Raw genomic sequence first — 17279 nt, 5'->3', positions numbered from 1 at the left:
TGATGTAAACACTGCCACAGACACACTAAGCTCTACTTTAACAACCTGTCTAGACGACATCTGTCCTATCACCTCTAGGCCAGCTCATGCAACACCACCCAGCCCCTGGCTGTCTGACGTCCTTCGTGAACATCGGACTGACCTCAGGGCAGCTGAGAGGAGATGGTGGAAATCTAAAGATCCAGCAGATCTAGGTAAATATCAGTATCTGCTTGCAACTTTTTCAGATAACGTTAAATCTGCAAAAACCTCCTATTACCAGAACAAGATCAACAGCACCACAGACACTTGCAGCTTGTTGAGAACATTCAACACACTTCTCTGCCCTCCCCCTCCACCACCAGACACATCACTGACAGCAGATGTCTTCGCCACATTTTTTACTAATAAGGTTACAACCATCAGCAATACATTCTCAGCACCACACCCTGTCAAACACCTGTCTCCTGTATGCAACTCTTCTGTCTCTATGTTCTCTCCTCTGACTGACACTGAGGTCTCTAAACTCCTCCTCTCCAACCACCCCACCACCTGTTCCCTTGACCCCATTCCTTCTCACCTTCTCCAGACCATTTCTCATTCCATCCTACCTGCACTCACACACATAATTAACACATCTCTACTTACAGGCACTTTTCCCACTACATTTAAGCAGGCTCTAGTAACCCCGCTGCTGAAGAAACCCGCAATTAATCCCACACAAATAGAACACTACAGACCAGTCTCTCTCATCCCATTCATGGCAAAAACCCTTGAAAGGGCAGTTTTCAATCAAATCTCTGCCTATCTCTCAGGTAGGTCCTTCAAGGTAGCCTGGAGAGGTGAGGTATCCAAGCCACATCAGCTACTTACTGGGGTACCTCAGGGATCAGTGCTTGGGCCGCTTCTCTTCTCTATATACACAACATCACTGGGACCCATCATTCAGGCACATGGTTTCTCTTACCACTGCTACACTGATGACATGCTACTCTAATTGTCTTTCCAGCCCAACGACACCACAGTGACTGCTCGAATTTCTGCCTGCCTGGCAGACATCTCAGCCTGGATGAAGGAGCACCACCTGCAACTCAACCCAGCCAAGACTTAACTCCTTGTTTTTCCAGCCAACCCTGCTGTTGAACACAACATCACCGTGCAGTTAGGTGCAACTACAGTAACGCCTTCCAAAATGGTCAGAAATCTAGGGGTAACCATCGACAACAGACTAAATTTCACAGACCACAACTCAAAGACCGCAAGATCATGTAGATTTACACTCTACAATATCAGGAAGATAAGACCCTTCCTCTCTGAACATGCCACACAACTGCTTGTCCAGTCACTTGTCATAACTAGACTGGATTACTGTAACGCTCTCATTACAGGCCTCCCTGCATGTGCAATTAGACCCCTGCAAATGATCCAGAGTGCAGCAACACGTCTGGTCTTTAATGAACCAAAGAGAGTGCATGTTACACCACTCCTTGTCTATCTTCACTGGCTGCCGGTTGATGCACGTATCAAGTTCAAGGCTCTGATGCTGGCATACAGAACAGTCACTGGGTCTGCTCCAGCATACCTAAAATCATTTATGCAGAGCTACGCTCCCACTAGAAGCCTGTGGTCGGCTAAGGAACGTCGCCTTGTTGTACCAACACAAAGAGGCACCAAAACACTTTCCTGGACTTTCAGCTTCATCATACCACGTTGGTGGAACAACCTTCCCAACTCCATCCGTGAAGCTGACTCACTTTCTGTCTTCAAAAAATGACTAAAAACACATCTTTTCCATGAGCACTGAACCAGTCATTAAAAAAAAAAAACAATTAAAAAAAATAATTCCTGTTGCACTTTATTCTGTTTTGAATACTATTATGACGCTAGTGAAACTTTGTAATACAGCACTTTTCATACCACTGTCTCCTAAGATGATTTGCTTATGTTTTCCTCTTTTGTAAGTCGCTTTGGATAAAAGCGTCTGCCAAATGAATAAATGTAAATGTATCTTTTCGATCAGGCATACAATCAATCTTAAGAGTCTGTCTTGGGGGGTGTGAGCTTGAATATGTGCTTATGATGTCCTTTTCTTGCATTGTGGTTGTACAGCACAGTTTTGACGTGTGTGATGTGTTTTGTGATGTCTTTTCATTGTGGTTGTACAGCACAGTGGTTCATATTTGTTGTTTTTATTGTGCTTTATAAGTAAATTGAATTGAACTTTTAGCGATCTTGATCATTACATTAGGACATAAGTTATAAGTCTAAGAAACAAGAATGTGCAAAATGTTTATATATATACACAGTACTGTGCAAAAGTCTTAGGTAAATAAGATGTTTCACAAAAGCATTTGTCTTAAGATGGTTATTTATATCTTTAGCTTTAGTGTGTCAATAGGAAATATAAATGTTAGACTCCCAAACATTAACTTTTGCAAATAGAAAAGATTAGAATAGAAGAACAGGGAGCCCTGCAACAGATGCCCCCACAGAGACCCCCACTGAACATCGTGTCAGTCTGAGATTACATAAAGAGACGGAAGCAATTGAGACAGATTAAATAGATAGAAGAACAGGGAGCCCTGCAACAGATGTCATGGTCCTCACAGAGACCCCCACTGAACATCGAATCAGTCTGAGATTACATAAAGAGACAGAAGCAATTGAGACAGCTGAAATAGATAGAAGAACAGGGAGCCCTGCAACAGATGTCATGGCCCCCACAGAGCCCCCACTGAACATCGTGTCAGTCTGAGATTACATAAAGAGACAGAAGCAATTGAGACAGCTGAAATAGAAGAACAGGGAGCCCTGCAACAGATGTCATGGCCCCCACAGATCCCCCCACTGAACATCGTGTCAGTCTGAGATTACATAAAGAGACAGAAGCAATTGAGACAGACTAAATAGATAGAAGAACAGGGAGCCCTGCAACAGATGTCATGGCCCCCACAGAGCCCCCCACTGAACATCGTGTCAGTCTGAGATTACATAAAGAGACAGAAGCAATTGAGACAGACTAAATAGATAGAAGAACAGGGAGCCCTGCAACAGATGTCATGGCCCCCACAGAGCCCCCCACTGAACATCGTGTCAGTCTGAGATTACATAAAGAGACAGAAGCAATTGAGACAGCCGAAATAGATAGAAGAACTGTGGTGAATTCTCCAAGAAGCTTGGAACATCTTATCTGCCAACAACCAATAAGAACTGTGTCCAGGTGTATCTAGGAGAATTGGTGCTGTTTTAAAGGTAAAGGTGGTCACACCGAATATTAATTTAGATTTTTTTTATGTTTACTGGACTTTGTATGACATTAAGTGATAAATGAAAACTATTTATGACATTATTTTTTGAAGACATCCTCACTATGCAACATTTTTCACAAGTGCCTAAAACTTTTGCACAGAACTGTATATGTACATTATAATCTGCTCTAGAGATCAGTTTTTGTTCCAAGGAGTTAGAACCATCCTGAGCTGAGATATTGAGGTTTCCGTAAATATCTGTATAACCAAAATTTGTTGTGCGCCATGACACAAAGATGGTTAAACAAAGTAAAATAAAATACCAATAACAATACATAGAGGTAATCACTAAAATAATATTAGGAAAATTAAAAATGCAACCAATTACTGGACCACTTCAGATGGATTAACCAACAACAAAGCCCTTTTGGTGTTATGAGTGTTGCCATAGAAATTAACTTCCGGGGCCTGAGGACTCAAGAGGAGAATCTCGTAATTACAGTAATTCTGACACGACTTGAATGCAGGTAATTAATGCTTTTTATTCCTGTGTGTTGTTGTATATTGGTGCATATAAATGAACATAATTAAATATTATTCTTGTGTTCATTTAGTGAAAAATTGTTAAAATCATGGCTTCATTATTTTTAACTAGATTCTTCATGCATCAAGTATTTTGAACCTACTAGGCTTTATTGGCTGTATGGTTGAAATGATGGTTCCTCTGGTTAAAAAACAAACAAACAAAAAAACCTTTAAGCCATTTCAGAATAAATACATAATTTATCTATATCATCAATAAGCTGAAAAATATCTATATAATTTTTGTAGCCATATCAATCAGCCCTAGTGTTTAAACAGAACAGTATTTATCACTCTAAAACACAACTGTATGAAAACCGTTTTCTGCTGCCGTGTATCCATTGACTCTCCACTGATCTACATTTCTGATCAGCTCAACACGATCATTTTCTCTGTATAATCACAATCAGACTCACATCAACACATTCAAACACACCTACACATCTGCAAACACTTACACACACACACCTGAAAAAGCTCAAAAACACAGAATATCTACAGCTTTAAGTGCAGTGCGTTCAGTACGTGTGTGTATCAATGCACATTGAACTGTTGTAGATTCAAAGCTCTTAATGAACATGAAACAGCTGGCGGATGTTTGTACAGGGTCAAATTCAGCTGCTCAGTGTGACTGTAAAAACAAACTATATTCATTAGGTCATTAATCACACAGCAATTCACACACACACGAGACACTTCAAAACTCATTCTGCACGGCAAATGAAACCATTTATGCTCTTAACACACTAACCCCCCCCCCACACACACACACACGCAAACATTCCTGTCAATCACAAACTAAAATGAGCATTCCATCACCTGCAAGAAATAATGTAATAGTGAGACAGAGAGAGTGAGACAGGTCGTCTAGCTCCGTCATGTGTTTGAGGTCTCAGGGTGAGTTTTATCAGCTCACAATTTGTCTGAACGTCATTTGTAATTTTCCAGAAGTTCTTTCTAAACCTCCATCTTTGCGAATCACATCTGTAACAAATACACATTTGGGGATTAAACGTGCGAGCAAAAAACAGAACTTGCCCCGACCCGCCGCACGGCAGCACACACACAACATACGGTACCGTTTCCACATGGCAAAAACACGCAGACGGGCAGTAGCTGCAGAGAAACACACATGTGTTCTAGATCTTTCCTGCAGAAGCTGCTATAATCAGCTCTAATTGACTTCCCTTTAAAATGACTTTCTAACGGCCATCTGGTCTCAGGACCTTCTCATAGACTCCCTCAGTGCATGAAAACATGTACATCAATACTTTTACAAACACCTTCTGGGTTATTTACAACAGATTACCACAGAAACTCATTTCGACTTGACCCCCACAGTTTAAAAAAAAAACTACCAACGACAGTGTTTACAGTAACACACTCACAGTGGAAGTCTATGGGGCAAGAAAGGAGGGTTTAATTTGTGATATATGAGCTGTAAAGTGTCTAAATCATTTATTTCAGGTGGATGAACTTCTGGTTGTGTTACTGATGAGTGAAGTTTGCTCCAGTCCTGTCAGATATCCTCATGTGGACACAGAGTGAAAGTAACCTGATTTACATGATCATGCCATGAGTTAAATTGATTGAGTGATTTTATCACAGCAGTTATCACATCAATGTGTGCTACAAGATAGATTTAGCGGTTGCGCGCCATCTCCATGTTTATACCCGCTTCTCCCGCTGAACGCGTTAAGATGCGCTATACAATATGGAATAGCCTTTCTGTGGACCACCCCTCTACTCCAGCCCCCCTCAAGCCCGGTCCAGTTGTACCCCCTTATCGGCAGCCCTGTGTGACATCACAAGGAACAATACAACAGCAAAAGACTGCCTTTACAGCAAGACATCAACGCCCACTTTTACAATGTCACACCCTTAGCCCCGCCCACTGGCACTCAGACAGATGAAGAGGAAAGAGATAGACCTCATATGTCATGGGAGATTAATACACCAAAGGGGACTCCCTAAATGTTTTTCTACATAAACATGCACTAGATGAACTGCTTTGACTGTTATCATGCATCTCGCGCCACTTTTAAAAACGCAATGTAAAGTTTTAACTTTTGGAGACCCCCCTTTTGTGTCTTGTTGTTTTGAGTATGCCCTATTTTTAATTGCTAGTCTGTGTAAACATGCACTAGATTAACGTCTTTGATCGTTTCCAATCAAAACAATCGTTTGAGTTTCCAACGATATGTGCCATGTTTAAAGAACGGTACAAGCGCAACTTTTAAAAACGCTTCTATTCTGGTCCATTCCACTTATGCTTTCGGCTCATATCAACGAGGATTGCTTGTGAAACAGTCACAGTATAATTCAAGCTTTGCAATGGAACTGTTTTTGAAGGATGGGGCAGTTAAAAACATTATTGGACCCGACTGCAAAATCGTAAGTAACCAATTCTATTCACAAATATTTCAAATGTCATGACTGTTTGATAGTTTATGGTGCTGCTGTGCTTGAGTGAACAGTTTTAAATATTCAGATTAGAGGGCGACCGATAGTGGATTTTGCCGACACCGATAACTAAGGTGGTGAAAAGGGCCGAGAACCGATTAATCGGCCGATAGCTTTTAAAATTGATTAATAGAATGTAAAAAAAGCCTTTCCTTACTATGACCAAGAGTCCAAAATGAATAAAATCTCAGATGCAGTTTCCTGTTTACCAAAATACCAATAAAAACCACAAAAAAACCAAGAAAAACAAAATCGATTTGAGCATAATGCAGGACTATGAACAAGCCCGAAATACACTTGCTTCAGAACTCTTATTTTGAAATGACGGAGACATGGCTCTAGTACAATACTCTATATTTAACTATTTATCGAATTAAGCTTTTTACAGCCTATATATTTACCAAATTAAGGACAATATATATATTTTATATATATATATATATATATATATATATATATACCCTAACCCTATATATATATATATATATATATATATAGACCGCTGTTATACTGTATAACTAAGTTGCTCTAACTGTACACTCCCACAGGAATAAAAAAGAAACTATCTGCAACTATTGACAGATTTTTGCCGATAACTGATAGTTCCAAAAAGCAACTATTGGCACCGATTAATCAGTAAAACCGATATATCGGTCTACCTCTAATTCAGATGAAATGTGTTGGAAGTGTGTTATGTGTAAACTCAAAAATGTTGTTTTATAGAGTTGTTTTGGAACTTGTTCATTGATTCCCTTCCAATTGAGTTTCAAATATGGCTGTATTCGAGGGGCTGCATGATGTGAGCCAATCACAGTCAAAACCAAACGTTTCAAACACAGGGTTAGAGACAGGGTGGAAAATTATCATATATTACTAAATTATGACATTTTGGTGCAAAAATAAAAATTTACTAACATTCAGTGGACCTCAGGGAAGATAAAAAAATAATAATACAAAATAAAAACAGTGTTCATGACCCCTTTAACATTTCCTGTTTGTATCCACAAATTAAGGGATGAGTTGAAATTATTTCTGCATGTTGTTAACAGTATGCCACAGATACTGTATAAAGACATTAGAGGAAAAGTTCAGCCAAAAATGATAATTCTCTCATTTACACACCCTTTTGTCATCTCAAACTCGTTTTATTTTCTTTCTCCTGGGGAGCACAAATTAAGATATTTTGAAGGATGTATGAGGTGTTTATATTCATACAATGCAAGTCCAACACTTTCAAGCTCCAGAAATCACATTAAGGCATTATAAAGGTAATCCGTACAACTTCAGTGGCTCAATCCATGTCTTCTGAAGCATGTTCAGCGCTCTGCGCATGCATCAAGCATGAGGAAGTGTAATCGAGCTTCAGATCGTGATCTCACCAAGGAAACTGAAGATATCAAGATTTATGGCAAAAAATGAGTTACATTTTGGTCTGTTCCTCACCCAAAACTGATCGTATCGCTTCAGAAGACATGGATTAAACCACTGTAGTCATATGAATTACATTTATGATGCCTTTGTGTTTTTTGACGCTTGAAAGTTTTGGACCCCATTTACTTACATTGTATGGACAAACACACCTCGTACATCCTTCAAAATATCTTTGTTTTTGAAAGAAAGTTATACCAGTTTGAGACAGCATGAGAGTAAATGATGAGAGAATAATTATTTTTGGCTGAACTCTTTCTTCAAGTGAGCTTAAAAAGAGGGAAGCACTAAATCATGTCATTATTGGAAAAGATGAAGGAGAGACAGACAGTGCTAGAGAGATGTTTCACATGTTCTTGTTTGTCAATCGGTATCTGACTTAAGCCGTTTTCAGACATGATTATCTACTGTTTCAGTAACACAGAACTGTCAGTTTGAGCCGCTCATCGTATGTCATGCAGGTCAATTCATCTAGATGTGTGATGTCATTGGTCAACAGGGATGAGCGTATAACTGACCGTGGCTCCGTCTCGCAGTTTCAGGATGCACTCCATCGTGTTGATGGTGATGACGACGGGCTCAGAGCTCAGTTTGGTCCAGGGCACGTGGATGCGCAGCTCGTGAATGTGTCCGCTCAGAAACGTGAATGGCAGCTTGAGTTCCTGCAAACACACACACAGTACATCAGTCAAATCATCATCAGCAGGAAGACTATTCAGCTAAAACTAAATGTTTCCAGTTCTTCTAGAATTATTACAGGTGCTGGATTTATCAGCTCACTTAAGCTGAGAGACTACATGGAATATTAGTGATTTAATAAACTTCTCACCACAGGACTATTTCTTTATATATATATATTCTAGAGTAAATCTTATGGACTGATGAAAAAAAAGAAAAAGTATAGTCCCTACCAGATGGGTTCAAAAGTCTCCATATACAGTGCATCCGGAAAGAATTCACAGCGCTTCACTTTTTCCACATTTTGTTATGTTACAGCCTTATTCCAAAATGGATTAAATTCATTATTTTCCTCAAAATTCTACAAACAATACCCCATAATGACAACGTGAAAGAAGTTTGTTTGAAATCGGTGCACAGCCATTTTCAGATCTCTCCAGAGATGTTCAATCGGGTTCAAGTCTGGGCTCTGGCTGGGCCACTCAAGGACATTCACAGAGTTGTCCCGGAGCCACTCCTTTGTTATCTTGGCTGTGTGCTTAGGGTCGTTGTCCTGTTGGAAGATGAACCTTCACCCCAGTCTGAGGTCCAGAGCGCTCTGGAGCAGGTTTTCATCAAGGATGTCTCTGTACATTGCTGCATTCATCTTTCCCTTGATCCTGACTAATCTCCCAGTTCCTGCCGCTGAAAAACATCCCCACAGCATGATGCTGCCACCACCATGCTTCACTGTAGGGATGGTATTGGCCAGGTGATGAGCGGTGCCTGGTTTCCTCCAGACATGACGCTTGCCATTCAGGCCAAAGAGTTCAATCTTTGTTTCTCATGGTCTGAGAGTCCTTCAGGTGCCTTTTGGCAAACTCCAGGCGGGCTGTCATGTGCCTTTTACTGAGGAGTGGCTTCCGTCTGGCCACTCTACCATACAGGCCTGATTGGTGGAGTGCTGCAGAGATGGTTGTTCTTCTGGAAGGTTCTCCTCTCTCCACAGAGAAACGCTGGAGCTCTGTCAGAGTGACCATCGGGTTCTTGGTCACCTCCCTGACTAAGGCCCTTCTCCCCCGATCGCTCAGTTTGGCCGGGCGGCCAGCTCTAAGAAGAGTCCTAGTGGTTCCAAACTTCTTCCATTTACGGATGATGGAGGCCACTGTGCTCATTGGGACCTTCAATGCTGCAGAAATGTTTCTGTACCCTTCCCCAGATCTGTGCCTCGATACAATCCTGTCTCGGAGGTCTACAGACAATTCCTTGAACTTCATGGCTTGGTTTGTGCTCTGACATGCACTGTTAACTGTGGGACCTTATATAGACAGGTGTGTGCCTTTCCAAATCATGTCCAATCAACTGAATTTACCACAGGTGGACTCCAATCAAGTTGTAGACACATCTCAAGGATAATCAGTGGAAACAGGATGCACCTGAGCTCAATTTTGAGTGTCATGGCAAAGGCTGTGAATACTTATGTACATGTGATTTTTTTCATTTTTTATTTTTAATAAATTTGCAAAGACTTCAAACAAACTTCTTTCACGTTGTCATTATGGGGTATTGTTTGTAGAATTTTGAGGAAAATAATGAATTTAATCAATTTTGGAATAAGGCTGTAACATAACAAAATGTGGAAAAAGTGAAGCGCTGTGAATACTTTCCGGATGCACTGTATCTGTAAGACCAAGACTGTTACACATCCTGTGAAGCTTCACTGTTGCTCTAGGGGACTTACACACTTTTGCTTCACTATGATCAAGGACTGTGTCCATCAATAGATTAAAGTCTCCCCCCAATATTATATCATGAGGGGTGCCAGCGGCTTGCAACATCCCTTTAAGATCTATAAAAAAGCCCTGATCATCAGCGTTAGGTGTGTAAATATTAGCCAAAATCAACCTTTGCCCCTGAATTTCTGCTAAAACAATAATGACTCTCCCTAATTTATCTTTAATCTGTTTGAGACATGACTCCCCTGCTCTTACTTGAGCCAGCACTAAAGAAAACATGTCCACCCCATATCTTCCCATATTTTTCAGCTTCCTGCGAGGAAAGATGCATTTCTTGAAGAAACACTATATCATATTTCTTACACTTAAGAAAATAAATAACCTTCCTTCTTTGTATGGGGTGCCCCAACCCATTCACATTCCACGTGGAGAGAGACATTTCACTTGTATTAATATCTGACATAAGAAAAAATAGATAGTGTATTAAAAACAGGATTATAAAGAGCACATTCCAACATTAGTGCAACCATCAAACCCCGAACATCCCCCGGAACAAAAAAAAAAAAAACCAGAAAAACGTGCGCATTAACCCTGTGCACGACAGCGGCAACCAGTGTCCATCCCTCCAAACTCAAACAGTCCATGTACACCTACGAGAACCTCCACGACAACCTTGCCGTTGGATTGCTCAAGTCCGGTGCTTCTATACAAATTTTGTGAGACAGAATTACACAGCAAAAGATAATCTATAAAACATACTCCAGCCAATAGGTGGAATAAACTCAAAGAGCATGTAGATTCATCTATAAAACTGTCCTGAAGGTGTGACACTCTACAAAATAAACTCCAGCCGCTAGGCGGAACAAGCGCAAAAAGTAAAAAATAGAAATTTGGCCAGAATTGATCTCCCTCCGCGGATCGCCTAGCAGGAACCCTGTGAGCTCGCTCGATTTCCAGCTTATGGCCTGCTATGTCGAGCAGATTTGGAAAGAGCCCGTCCAGGAATTTCACCATATCCTTTCCCTCTTCGCCCTCAGGAATTCTGATGATTCGGGCGTTATTCCACTGGCTACGGTTCTCCATGTCCTCAAACTTCTCCCAGACACGCTCCAAATCCACCTTGGTCGCTAGCGGATTAGCAGATAATTCCCTCTCCGATGACTCCAGATAATCGATCTGTTTCTCGACATCCACCACTCTTGTGACCATTTCAGTGAATTTCGTCTCAATGGCAGTGATCGATCGACGCATCACAGCATCCTCCAAGTCAGCAACGACCTTCGTCAGCATTGGCGACATGTTCAGCATCTCTCGCCGCATTTTCTGCACTTTCCCAACTAAATCGACTCCCAGGCTCGCAGCCTGCTCAGAGCTTGAGCACATAAGTGTCTTTTAATGTCTCTAGAGGCCAAGGATTATGAATTCTTTGACATATTGTCTTCATAGAACAGTTATGGAACAGAGTGTATCGAATCTCACCTGTTTATGTCATTAAAAGTTTTTTAAAACTAGCAAAGTGCGCAGAGCTCATGGTTCACACGTCCGATCCTCCCATGGCGTCACGTGACTCCACACAATGATCACTCTAAGACTCTATAGATATTACAGTTTAATTTTCTGTTAATGCAAGATTTTCTGTAAAGCTGCTTTGGAGAGATGTGTTGCGAAAAGCACTATAAAAATAAAAATGACTTGGCCTCCAAATTCCCCAGATCTCAATCCAATCGAGCATCTTTGGGATGTGGTGGACCAACAAGTCTGACACACAGTGGCTCCACCTCGCAACTTACAGGACTATAAGGATCTGCTGATAATGTCTTGGTGCCAGATACCACAGGACACCTTCAGGGGTCTTGTAGTCCATGCCTCGGCAGGTCAGCACTGTTTTGACGCCACGCAGAGGACCAAAAGCATATTAGGCAGGTGGTCAATATTTTGGCTAATCAGTGCATATTGTAAATTCTGATCTAAAGTCTTGATGTTGAATAAAGTTTATGGAAGTGTTTTTGTCAACTACCCAACAGCAGCTGTAGAAGAACAAAAGGCTTTTGATGCTTTAAAGCCAAAATCAAACAGATTCTACAGAAGTAACGAATTTACAGCTCAAACATCTCACAACAGAAATACACTTCAAACACTTTAGACAACATTCCGACACCATTCCAAACTCACTTTAATAGAAGATTCCTAAAGAGAATTTAACTCCCACTAGAGACACAAGCGGAGGTGTGTGTGTGTGTGTGTGTGTGTGTGTGTGTGTGTGAGTGTCTGTTTTTATGAGTATGTTTGTATGAGTGTGTGTGTGTGTTAGATGTGTGTGTGTGTGTGCCTGTGTGTGTGTCTGTTTGTATGAGTGTGTGCGTTTGTGTGTGTGTGTGTGTGAGTGTCTGTTTTTATGAGTATGTTTGTATGAGTGTGTGTGTTTGTGTGTTTGTGTGTGTGAGTGTCTGTTTTTATGAGTATGTTTGTATGAGTGTGTGTGTGTGTTAGATGTGTGTGTGTGTGTGTCTGTTTGTATGAGTGTGTTTGTGTGTGCGTGTCTGTTTTTATGAGTATGTGTGTTTGTGTGTGCGTGCGTGTCTGTTTGTATGAGTGTGTGTGTGTGTGTGTGTGTGTGTGTGTCTGTCTGTTTGTTTGTATGAGTGTGTATGTGTTTGTGTGTGTATGGGTGTCTGTTTGTATGAGTGCGTGTGTGCATGCGTGTGTGTTTGTGTATGTGCATCCAAACATTCTCACAACATGACAGAATGATTAATTCCAGATATTACAATTACAAAAGTGTGTCATTTCTGCACCACTAGCGTCACTAAACAATTGCAAATATAAACACTGATATCAAACAGATTACAGAATAGTTTACAGTCTACCATTGGTCATCCTAACAGACAGTCCTGCCACAAATACACATCACTGGTTGAGTCAATGTTGCTGAGTCGGGCTGGATGGGCCGCTCAAAAAAACTGAGGAATGTTTTGAAGATGACACAAACCTACTAATAAAGCTGACTCTGAAGGCTAAGAAGGTATAGGATAAAAAAAATACATCAAAACAGAGAAAATATTACACACAATAGCTTTAATTTAGCGGGTTTAATGAAGCAACATACTTTGTGATATATTACCCTGGCATTAATTTAAAACAAAAATGTTGTCAGTGCAGTCATGGGCTTTCTAATCCAGCTGCTGAGAGACTGATTGGCATCAAAATTTGGCATCTTTCTCTCTTCTGACTGTCGTAATCCATCCATCTCTCTCCCTCTCTCTCTCTCTCTCTCTCTCTCTCTCGCTCCCGGTTTCAGGAAGTTGTGGTAACATTATAGTGCAGTTTTTTTTTATTTTGCTGTTGGAGCAAATGGGAACAAAATAATATTTACCATGTTCTCCCTAAGTTTACCCTGCTATAGTTCACTTCTGCATTCCAAACCCGGTTCATTGATAAAACTTTCTCAGTTTTTTATCTCACCTGCTCCAGACGTCCAGTGTCGGGTCCAGTTTGCTCAGCACAACATCACCGCCCCATAATGACAGCTGCAGATCTGACAGCTTCAGGTTCTTTATGTAGCGGTTCACATAACTCATCAAGAGAGGAGACACATATGGCTTCAACATCCTGACGTCACCGCACACCTGCACAAACACACAATTAACACAACTGAACACATGAACCTTCATCATATTCCACATCTCAGATGACTGAACACAGAAGTGACATCTACAGGTGTGTGACAGTCTTTAAATCAATAGTTTTAAAACATGAAAGTTCAATCATGTAATCTAAATCACTATGACTTTCTTTCTCCTGTAGTATTCAAAAGGAGATATTAGTCTCAGTCTCTGTCAGCCATTAAAATACTGAATACAGAAAATACCGAACGCAGAACATAACAACACTGAAATACAGATGACTTTTAACTGAATGATTTCAGTCTACAGATACAGAAGAGATTGTGCTGTTCTATTGAATCAGAATAAACAACACAAGCTACTCACAATGTCTGTCAACATCACACACAGCACTTCAGTAAAACTCACACAAACTTACACAAACACAAACTCACACAAACTAACATAAACTCACAGCTTCATCGGACGCGTCTGCAGAGACACCCGGGTGTGTATCTCAATCAGCTCCCTAACTCCCAGTGTCATGAATCAGTCCATCGTCAACACAAACACTGGTAAATGAAGGGTGTTGATCCACTGAACATTGGGACACTTATGACTCACCTGCGACACATTAACAAGCTTGTGCATTCAAGCGCAGCTGTTATTAATCAACAACATCGCTGTACAACATCCTTTATTTCCCTTGAAGATATTCAAATCTACAGCGTTATTTTAACAGATAAATATGGCTTAAATAAAGAAATAAAAATATATTGGAGTGTATTTTAAACCTTCTTTTAACAAATCAAATATTTAAAAGATTGTTTCACTTTCATGGTAATTATGAATGAAAGACATTACAAACAACATCTCTTTTAAAGAGAAAATAAGGCTTTGACATCATATATTTAGGGCCCAAGCACCAGCATTGGCATGCGGAGGGTTAATCACTGGCACAACAGAGAGGAGACTATTTTATTTATATAAATTCCACACCTGCATTCCAATCTACATCTCGATGTAATCCTTCCTAATGATGATGCAGCGTGTATTCATCAGCTGAATGAGAGGCTAAACAAGCAGTATACCCAAAAGACTCGTGCAGCGCGTGCAAGCCATTCGTGCATCACGAGCCGGCAGCGCTTCACTTTTCGGTTAAAGGTGCAGTATTTAAGATTCAGAAACCCTTGTTATTAGTGACACCTGTGGCCGTTAAGTGAACTGCAGCCTGTAGCTCGTGATCGCGTGCACTCCATAGGGAACAAAACAAAGAGACTGAATGTGATTCACTGGCTTCATGGTGACAGATGAGGTAGCTCATATAAAGTGTGGATATAGGTCTGACTATGAGAGACTGTAGTTTGAAGTAATCACTTTTCTTTACATGATACATTGACTGCATTTATACGATAGCCTATGTAGACTAGCTAGCCAGCTTTATCAATAGCTATTAGCTAAATTGGTGGATGATGACAGTAGCTGTTTATAAAATAGACTGTACATTATAAATATGTTGACACAATTCAGTATTGATGTGATTCCATCACAACTGTCATTTTGATATATCGATGCGCTATTGTTTCATAATAATAGAATGTATATATTTTCTGTATAAGCAAGTTACGTTACACTAATGAATGGAGCTTTTTGCATTATCTTGAACATTTTCTAACATTCATTTCATGTGTTACTGTAGTTTACCTTGCTGAATAATTACAGATTAACATTATGATGTTCACTCTAGTTTTCACTTGACCACGATCATGTTTCCGCTTAGCCAGACGGGAATGTTTTTTTTTTGTTTTTTTTTCTTTTTTTGTTGCTTATTCTGAGTTTTGTAGGAGTCGGTGTTGTGCTGGGAGCCGGATGTTTGCTGGATTCCATCTCTAAGATAACGTTACCTAGTGTTGCAGTTTGTTGTCGCTGTTGAATAGCGGAAGCACTGAGGCAAGGCTCTCGGGACTGTGCATAAACGTCACTTCCTTTGATTTTCCTGGCAAAAGCGACCTGCTCCCTTTGCATGAATATCAGTCTACAGGCTTTAATAGGCAACCTAGGAAGTCTGGGAAGGGCTCATTTTTTAAGTTGCGTTACAAGCCGTTCACACATTGGCAAAAAAAAAAAATTTACTTATTGCACCTTTAAACGCTTTGCTTTGGTCAGGCTGTGTGGATGACAGCCTACATTTCAGTGTTTCATATGTTTATTTTTGCTTTCAGAACAACACGTGATGTAATAAGGAAAACACCACTATTAATCCTTGAGATTTCCAACCCAGCATACAGGTACATCCCCCTTAAACCATTGTCATAAAATTACATTAAACGATTAAAAGAGAAAACATAAACCCACATCGTGGAGTTCAAAAATCAGAGTCTATTCAAAATATAAATTAAACCTGGAAATAAAGTTTTAGGATTTTGCAGATGCGATTCACCAAAAAGGGCTACATAGCTGATCGGATTGTGATGCACGAATTGCTTGCACGCAAGTCTCATCACACATTAATAGTGTTTAGTCCCATTCAGCTGATGAAAACATGCTGCATGATCATGAGGGAGGATTACATCAAGATGTAGATTGGAATGCAGGTGTGAAAAACTTCATATAAATAAAATAGCCTGCTCCTCTCTCGCTGTTGCTTGTGTAATGGGATAAATAAGGGTTATTTAGTTCCCTATCTGTCACTCACTCGACATTGTGTTGATGTAGTGACACTAGGGGTCACTCTTGGGAGCCCCAAACACCTCTGCTTTTTTGAAAAAAGGCCAAGGAGAATTTGCAAGTAGAATTTGCATGCCACTCCCCTGGACATACGGGTATAAAAGAAGCTGGTGTGCAACCACTCATTCAGATTTTCTCTTCGGAGCTGAGCAGTTGTATTCAGTGCACTGAATTCAATTCCCTCCAGAGACGCATTTCAGCGGCTTCTCCCCCTCTGCACCCATGGAGTGCAGAGAACATCCCTGGGCGCTTCAGCAGAGCGAAAATAAGAGAGTATATTAGAGTATATTATATTATAGTATATTATATTTTACTAAAAGAATATATTTTCATTCACAAAAAGAGCGGCACACACGGAACGTCTTTTTAAAGATGCCTTTAGTTTTGTGTTATTCCTGGTTTCAGTCGTTATTTCTCCGCTTCTGACAGCCACAATCGCTGTCTTACGTGTCTGGGCACTGCCCACATGGAGACATCGTTTGTGGATGAGTCATGTCCTCATTGCGAGAACATGACCATGGCAACGTTGTGGTCACAGCTTGCTTTCATAAGAAAGCAAGCCACCCCAGCGGCTCCCCGCACCGGTCCTTCTCCCTACAGGTTTGAGGACACGTCGGTTAGCACTGGGGGTGATTTGGGGACATCAATGGGACCACCTCCACTGGGTATCCCCCCACGGACCTCCCATTCCCCAGCACGCTCGCTTGCCCCGATCGGGCTCTCACACGAGACTGCCGGCTCGTCTCAGCACGAGTTCGACTTCTCGTTCGGAGCTCCAGAAGACGATGAGTTATGAGCGCAGCATCGGAGAGCGGGCTCATCCAGTCTGACGCAGAGGCTTTGGCTGGACTTCCTCC

General features: G+C 40.9%; 1 pseudogene; it reads right to left on the bottom strand.

Moving 5' to 3' along the window:
- LOC127454532 (intermembrane lipid transfer protein VPS13B-like) overlaps positions 1–13701 on the bottom strand; it is a 189269-nt pseudogene extending 175568 nt beyond the window's left edge.
- Between the last annotated feature and the right edge of the window lie 3578 nt (positions 13702–17279).

Source organism: Myxocyprinus asiaticus, chromosome 16 (assembly GCF_019703515.2).
Source record: "Myxocyprinus asiaticus isolate MX2 ecotype Aquarium Trade chromosome 16, UBuf_Myxa_2, whole genome shotgun sequence".
In the NCBI taxonomy this organism is placed as follows: domain Eukaryota; kingdom Metazoa; phylum Chordata; class Actinopteri; order Cypriniformes; family Catostomidae; genus Myxocyprinus; species Myxocyprinus asiaticus.
Note: the sequence above shows the minus strand (reverse complement) of the source record. Positions and strands in the feature narration are given on the sequence as shown.